Source organism: Gadus macrocephalus, chromosome 9 (genome assembly GCF_031168955.1).
Source record: "Gadus macrocephalus chromosome 9, ASM3116895v1".
Lineage (NCBI taxonomy): Eukaryota > Metazoa > Chordata > Actinopteri > Gadiformes > Gadidae > Gadus > Gadus macrocephalus.
Window position 1 is genome coordinate 7,875,817 of NC_082390.1, and position 8,778 is coordinate 7,884,594.

At 47.2% G+C, this 8,778-nt stretch overlaps 1 protein-coding gene across 1 annotated transcript in view; it reads left to right on the plus strand.

Annotated features, from left to right (window-relative positions):
* The first annotated feature begins 3,166 nt into the window (after positions 1-3,166).
* slc1a2b (solute carrier family 1 member 2b) overlaps positions 3,167-8,778 on the plus strand; it is a 21,913-nt gene continuing 16,301 nt past the window's right edge. The window contains exon 1 of the mRNA XM_060060583.1: positions 3,167-3,452. The gene's annotated coding sequence lies outside the window, so the exon portion shown is untranslated. The remainder of the gene's footprint in view (positions 3,453-8,778) is intronic.

Consider the following 8,778-nt stretch of genomic DNA (forward strand, 5'->3'; position numbering starts at 1 on the left):
GACGGTTCTGTGGAGGTCAGCACCAGGACACAGTTTGCTCCAGTTGTTCTAGCTGTTTCTGTGGTTTTAATTGAGGAGTCATGTGTTTCCAGGGTGGAAGTTTGTTGCTAAATGCCTTAATCTACCAGTTGAGCTAGACAGGGAATCGCACACCAAAACCCTGACAGTGTGATGCACCGCTTTACCCGTTGACAGACAACACTAATGCTGTGTGTGTGTGTGTGTGTGTGTGTGTGTGTGTGTGTGTGTGTGTGTGTGTGTGTGTGTGTGTGTGTGTGTGTGTGTGTGTGTGTGTGTGTGTGTGTGTGTGTGTGTGTGTGTGTGCGCGCGTGTGTGCGTGTGTGTTTGTGCGTGTGGGTATGTGTAGAATACATCTATGAGATTATGTATTTTTTTATTATGAGATAATAGCAATGATGAGATTCTGATTAGATAATAAAATACCGGAGCATATTAAGGCTGCAGTCTCATTTCATTGAATAGTTGAACCTCTTCCCAAGCACAGTTCCGGTTGGAGAAACCACCTCGCCGGCTCGCCTTCATTCCCACCTGTGGGTTTATCCCGGGCTCAGCTCATTGTACATCCATGGTTCAAACACATGTTTGTGAATGAAATCCACACAGACACAGAGTCACGAGACGTAATGGAGGGGTGTCTCATATCTTAGGAGAACGTTTTACCCCTCTGTATTGAGGGGCAAGGGGAAGGGGAAGGGGAAGGGGAAGGGGAAGGGGGAGGGGAAGGGGAAGGGGAAGGGGAAGGGGGAAGGGGGAGGGGAAGGGGAAGGGGGAAGGGGAAGGGGGAAGGGGGTGGAAATGGGATTGGGCTTAGCACACACACACACACACATGCAAAGGCACACCCACACATATCCACATGAAAAACCCACACACTGAGGCACACACACACACACACACACACACACACACACACACACACACACACACACAACACACACACACACACACACACACACACACACACACACACACACACACACACACACACACATAACACATATACACAGAAACATGCACAGGCATGCACACACATGTGCACACACCCACAGTGTGATTACTGTGGTATTGGGCCAGCGTTGCTCATCAATATGCAGGCCTGTAGATTCGGTGGCCGTCTGATTTATGGCTGCACTGTGTATTTGACTGCTTCCTCAACACCAAGCCTGGATGAGCTCTGGAAGCCCAACCGAGAGAGAGACAATGGAGATACAGTGAGAGAGAGGCTCTGGAAAGACAGTAAGAGAGAGACACTGGAGAGACAGTGAGAGAGAAGTTATGAATAGACAGTGAGAGAGAGACTCTGAAGAGACAGTGAGAGAGAGACAATGAAGAGACAGTGAGAGAGAGACAATGAAGAGACAGTGAGAGAGAGAAAGTGAGGAGACAGTGGGAGAGATAAACTGGAGACAGTGAGAGAGACACACACTGGAGAGACAGTGAGGGAGATTCTAGAGTGAGAGAGAGAGAGAGAGAGAGAGAGAGAGAGAGAGAGAGAGAGAGAGAGAGAGAGAGAGAGAGAGAGAGAGAGAGAGAGAGAGAGAGAGGGGGGGGGGGAGAGAGAGAGAGAGAGAGAGAGAGAGAGAGAGAGAGAGAGAGAGAGAGAGAGAGAGAGAGAGAGAGAGGGGGGGAGAGAGAGAGAGAGAGAGAGAGAAAGAGAGAGAGAGAGAGAGAGAGGGTGTGTGTGTCTGTCTGTTTGTGTATGTTTGATTATGGAACAATCCAACTTGTTCTTGTTGCCTTCAGACGCACACACACAAACACAAAACACACACTCACACACACACACACACACACACACACACACACACACACACACACACACACACACACACACACACACACACACACACACACACAAACACACACACACACACACACACACACACACACACACACACACACACACACACATACCAATCTCCCCCAGAAAAAAGGCTAAGCATGGTGCTCGATAATGTACCCCACCCCACCCCACCGTGGCCCCGCTCTACTCCAGGGAACTCGTAGGGTCCCTGATTGCTTCCCAGAGAGCGATGCCGCTGTGTGTTAATGGTTCTCCACCAGGCTGCCTCCGACGTGACCAGAACGCACGCGCTCACTATCAACGGCCCTGAAATATAGATACATGTATAGATTTATGTACATCCATATATTATGTACCTGTATCTTGATAGAGGTATAGATATAAAGATAGATAGATTTTTCTTTATATGTCGCAGACAATTCATCTGCAACGCAATGCATGAAACAAAATGTATTGACCTGGCTGCTGCTGAGTAGAATGGGTGGTGGTCTAGTGAATCTTCTGTGGATTGGCTGCTGGAAAGTCACTCTGGTGTGGGTGGGGTTGGAGGGGTGGTGGTGTAGTGAATCTTGTGTGGATGAGTTTGGTGAAGTATTCTCAGCATAAATAGTATTATATAATAAGCTCAATAAACAATTCAAAATTTAGCTTTCATTTCAAAATGTCTATGCCTGTGCACAAGACATGCCTTGGGTTGGGAACTGAACACCAAACCAGTTTGAATGTAACAGATGCAGAAAGAGGTACACACAGACAGACCAGTTGAGCAACTTAAAAGGTGTTGGTCGTGGTGGTGGAGGTGTAGAAGTATTGCGGAGCTCCAATGTAGAGTCCTGTGTCTTTTGTAAACAGGTTCAGTAAATACCAAAAGTCTCTCAGGCCCCAAAGATAAGTCCCAAAGATAAGGGACCAGAAATTGCAAATGCAATACTCTGCAATTACTACTGTTTGAGTTTGTCTTATTATGACTTACTGTTTTTATTTTGATTACTATTGTTTATTATTTATTGTGATCTCTTGATGCTGCTACAAATTGTAACTTATGTTTAAAATATTTATATTTGTACTTGTCTTTATTTACTTTATCTTATCTAGCATGATTGTTGCTGCTATGTTGCTGTTGAGGAACCAATACTAAAGCATTTTACTCTACTCTTGTACTTTTCTGATTCCAATTCTCATATACTCAGTCTGCGCCCTGCAGCCAAAAGCCCACTTCTAAAGCGTATTTAATGTATTTAAAACACGCAGCTTCTAGTGGGCGTTGGGTGCATCTTTAACCAACGAGAATCGGCATACCAAAGCAGGAGAGACAATCAGAAAGGGAAAAGGGGCCGGAGGGGGAGGGGAGGAGAGCGCAAAGGAGCGAGGTGAGCCACGATCTGCTCATTCAGTTGGACTGATGAGCGCAGAGCTCACGGACTATCAAGAGGAACCAAGAAGCGATCCTAACCTGGACCCGGTGCGTACTCCTCTACCAGAGCCTCTCCACAACAAGCCGATGCCATAGACCTGACCGGGGATCAACCAGGGAACCACCAGGGATCAACCAGGGAACCGCCAGGATCAACCAGGGACCCGCACACCAAAGTCATTTCAGCCAGCAGCTCAGTGTCTGTCAGCAGAGGTGAGACGCGCTTTTTTTTTAACGTTATTGTGTTGTTTTCGCCATCGTTTCTTGCGGAAAAACTATTTAATTAATGAAAATACAAAAGCATAACGATCAAATATGAACGTTTAAATATTAAGCATCATGTTGGACTTTGTAATCTGCAGCGCATTAAAGATGGTTCAATTTCTGAAAAAACACACAAAGAAATAAACAAGAGTTAAATCCTTTAATCTGATAAGGCTGCACATTGTCAAACTTTTGCTTTGATAATTTTTTGCTCTCAGCCTATGTTTTCTCCTCAAATAAGATCAGGTCATAACAACAGAAATCTCAAAAAAAAAAAAAAATCGAAAACGAATTTTAAATCCCAACATGCAGAGATGACACAAAGTCATTGTGTGTCATTTGCGTATTTTAAGATGAACGATGAATAACCCACATGTCCGGTAGAGCCGTTAGGGTGGAGCAGCTGAGACGGTGCAGCTTTCAGCTGATCTCCCCCTGTGTAAAAAGCATCCACATGCCTTTCAACACGGCTGCAACGGTATCTGCTAGTTGCGCTGCAAAGTAGTTTCATCTGCAGGGTTTTGTCAGCGAAGGCATCCCACACGTGAAGTTATAAGGAACGAAATATTTCATGACATCTGGTTTAATCTAAATACAACCTATTTTCCAAATCCAGCAGCTCACCCTGTCATTTGTGATGATAAAAAATGACTCAAACTATACAAGTGTTTGTTTCCATTGCGTTTAATGTGAAATCCTCGAGTGCTCTTGAGTTCTGCACAGATACGAGTGAGTATCGGTGGGTCCAGAGTCGCCTCAGCGCCTGTACTTCAAACGGGAATGCATGCATTCGCCCTGATATGCATCGCTGCGTGTTGCTTACAGCCGCAGCTGTTTCTCTTGTGCAGCCTACCTTCGTTTCTTTTTATTAAGAAATAATTGCAAATGTAATCCGTGCTTTTCAGTGTATGCTTGCGAAACTGATTATTGGCAGATTATTTGTCCACTGACGACATGGGCATGAAAGAACGTCTTTCCCTTTATCGTGGGATTTTCTATTGAATACGTTTTTCCACAGTTATCTCTGAGTAACCACCTTACCATCGCCACCAAACTCCCCAACCAATCACATCTCTATCTCTCTCGCCCTCCTCCGTCGATCCCGCCCTCTTTCTCTCCCTCCATCTCCTTGTCCCTCTCTCTCCGGCCCCCCTCAATCTCTCTCCTTCTCCTTTCTTCTCTCCATCTCCCATTCCCTTTTCTTTCTTTCACACACACGCGCAGACACGCACACACGCGCAGACACGCGCACACACGCGCACACACACACACACACACACACACACACACACACACACACACACACACACACACACACACACACACACACACACACACACACACCACACACACACACACACACACACACACACCATTCATGTCTCCATGGTAACCAGCCATTAATTGATCAATTCACATCGCATTTTCATTGGACCGTCGAGTACGTTGAACTTGCATATAGCGGCGCCCTTTCAGGGTCCAACGCCGCGCATTTCTATTATTCACGTTGAGTTACTGCCTTGCTCATCACGAGAAGGCGTCGCCCGATGTGTGATGGACGGCATTCCGAAGGTGGGCTTTCCGTTTCATCCACATCTCCTCGCTCCAGTCTCATTGGGGTAGAAGCTCAGGAGCACAGCACCGCTGATGTCTTTTAATTCAGCCTGGCCGGTGGCTCCGGGCCCCCTGAATGTGTCGCTCGGTCCCCCTGATGAAACCCATGCAACCGAGGCTCAAGGCCAGCTTGTTGCATGCTCCAGGGTGTGCAATGGCCAACCTGCCAATCACCATTTCAAAGTAGCCTGCATGCCAGAGATCTCCACAGGAGGGGGGGGGGGGGGGGGGGGGTATTTCTCAGTTGCATTATGGGAAAGCACGTTTATTTATCTCAAGGGTGTACTTTACAGCTGTAAAACACGGTGGTTTATGTTAAGTGAGGGTGGACTGAGCCTGCCTCGCTTATGGCTGTAGGGGATTTTATATTTTCATGGAAAACATTGACACATAGGTGTGGAAAACAAATAAATAATGCAATGAAAATGTATTTATTCATGCTTACATTTGTATTTCAGCAGCATTCAATGTGATCCCAGTCCATTCTCTAGAAATATACGTATTTAGGATATGTCATTTTGGAGTAAGCATCCCGCCACACACACACACACACATAAGCACACACAACCACACAGACACACAGACACACACACACACACACACACACACACACACACACACACACACACACACGCACGCATATGTAATCCTAGTGTTCCAACAGGGTGATCTGGTGAGGAAAGTAGTGCTAATGGTCAAACGTAATCTCAAGAACAGGAAGACATATCTGCCTGTGTGTGTGTGCTGTGTGTGTGTGTGTGTGTGTGTGTGTGTGTGTGTGTGTGTGTGTGTGTGTGTGTGTGTGTGTGTGTGTGTGTGTGTGTGTGTGTGTGTGTGTGTGTGTGTGTGTGTGTGTGTGTGTGTGTGGTGTGTGTTTGCATTGCTTTAACGGAGGCCTGGGTCTAACTGTGGAGAGACACGGGGGGATGCACGTGGAGGGGGGGAGGGTGGGGGGGTGTGAGGAGGACGAGAGACTACAGAACAGATGGTCCAGACGGCCTACAGAGGTGAACACCATCTGATGTTTCCTCAAAGCCACAATGCTGCTGTGCTTTTGATTCCAGGTTCTGACCTATTTGCTGCACACATGCATGCGTCCCGTCAGCCAGCGGTTTCAGTGGCAGAATGGACACTGTGAAGCGGGGGTGGGGGGGGGTGGATCACATGAACTGGTGCTTGTATCAGTCAAAGTTACGCCAAAGATCAGGACACGCACCGGTTTCTTTGCATTTCATTCATGAATTTTAATTCTATAAAACACACACACACGCACACTCACAATCACACACATACAGACACACACAGTACAGAGTCTAGCACCAGGAATTTATGGCAAAGTTGAACCGTGTCCAGAGCTATTGTTGCTGTTTTGGATCTTTTCCTTATCCCTGGGCCAACAGAGAATGTCTGCTATGATCTCCAAATACTTCATTATTCAACCGGGCATCTAGAAAACGAGCCTGCTGTGTGGGTGTGTGTGCCAAAGAGAGAGAAAAATACAGAAAAGCGAGAGAGAGAGAGAGAGAGAGAGAGAGAGAGAGAGAGAGAGAGAGAGAGAGAGAGAGAGAGAGAGAGAGAGAGAGAGATAAAAAGACAAAGAGACCGACAAAAAGGAAGAGAGAGACGGGCAGGACGATAGAAAGAGATAGAGATAATTTATATGAGGGATAGGATGGAGAGATCGAGAGCCAGATCAATAGAAAAACAAGGAGAGACATAATAAGACGTATAGAGGGAGAAAACCTGTGACAAAAGAGCTGGAGGAGGGGAGAGGTGGGAAGAGAGAGATGGAGATTGGAGAGAGAGAGAGAATACGTGTGAAATACAGACACAAAGTGTGTGAAGAGAAGGGAGAGGGAGAATAGAAAAGAGAGCACTAATGAGTATGAGAGAGAAATGGAGATGGAGATGGAGAAATAAAGAGGGAGAGAGAGTAAAGGATGTAAGGGAGAGCGAGAGAGAGAGTGTCTGACAGAGAGCGAGAGAGGATGGGAGAGAGAGAGAGAGAGAGAGAGAGAGAGAGAGAGAGAGAGAGAGAGAGAGATGGATTGATTTGGGGAGATGGCCCTGGAGTAAGGCGAAGAGATAGAGAAATGAAACGGAATGAAGAATGTGATGAACGAGAGACGTGAGGAGCAGAACGGAAGAGTTCATGGCACTACAAAGACAGACCCACACATACGTGTGTGTATTCACATGCACATGTGTGTGTTTATTGGTTTTGTGTGTGTGTATGTGTGTGTGTGTGTGTGTACGTAAGTGCATATATGTGTGTGTCCGTTTCTCTTTGTGTGTGTGTGTGTGCATGAAGGAATGCATGAATACGTTGTGTATGCGAATGGGTTTGTGTATGAGTCTGGGCATATATGTCTATGTGTGTGCATGCGTGCATGCGTGTGTGTGTGTGCGCGCGAGAGAATAATGTTGGGCAGATTGCGCCGCATCGTTGTGTACCCCCCAATACGGACGCGCACCACCTCCCCTCCATCGAGCTCCTCTGTGGAGCGCTGGGCCATCCTGCCAGTGCCCTGCCATAATCCTCCTGGGAAGACACAGGAGCTGCCAAAACACCGTCACCCAACCTCCCTCTGTCACCGCTGTCTTCTGTTCATCCATCTCTCTCGCCTACTGACGTGTCAACCCCCCCTCCTCCCTCCGTCCTCCCTCCCTCCTCCCTGTCCCTCCAAATACGTCCCAAACATGTATGTGTCTGTGCACGTCCGTCGGTGTGGCTAAGAGCAGCCCACAGGTCGTTTTTCCAGTTCTTACATGGAGATCCATCTCCCACCCAGTAGACTTGGCATCAATCCGCCAAATGTGAGTAATATGCTTTCCCCCCCCCCCCCCCTTTCTTTTGTGCGTGTATGTGTTTTTGTGTGTGTTTGTGTGTGTTTGTTTGTCCTTGAAGTTCCTGCTGCCCATAGAGGCAATGTTTCAGTTGTCAGAGGGCTGAACAGAGCAGCTTCTTTCCCATGGGCTGACCACACAATGAGGTTGGCTCTCCGCTCTACTGTGTGACAGCATCACAACAGAAAACAGAAACGCAGGCTTTCAACCGGGCCAGCCTTGCAGGCGGTTCGGCGATAGATCTCAGCTGGCCGCCCTCGGGTAGAGGGGGGGGAGGGGGGGGGATACGAGATATCATGAAACGACCAAACCACTCACTTTGAGAAGAGGAATGAAAAATGTAAATTCAACATGTCAGTGCTATCCCTCCTCATTGTCGTTGCTCCTTTTTTTGTTTCATCTCGTCTCGCTGAGATAACGAATCCCCAAGGAGGACTTCGGGTGGCTTTGAGTTGTGAGTGAATACTACTGAGCCAAAATACAGATGGCATCGAGACTTGCACCACCACACTGCACATAGATTCCTTGACACCGTATGCAGTGCTTCGGCTGCGTGAAGTGGTTGCTGTTGTGCTTTTATTCCCACTTGTCAATCAGGTGTCAGCAAATGTAATGGGTTCACCTGGGCAGGTCAGGTGAAAGGTTGCCACCACTATCTTCTAAAGCCATAGTGACAGTATCAGTGAGGTGAAGTCAACGAGTCAGGTTATTTACAGCCAAGCAGATTATCACATAGAAGGACAGCACAATTATGGAAATGTTTTATCTTCTAGTGGGAACTCAAGTCTGATGATAAAGGTTTCACAAGCTCTCA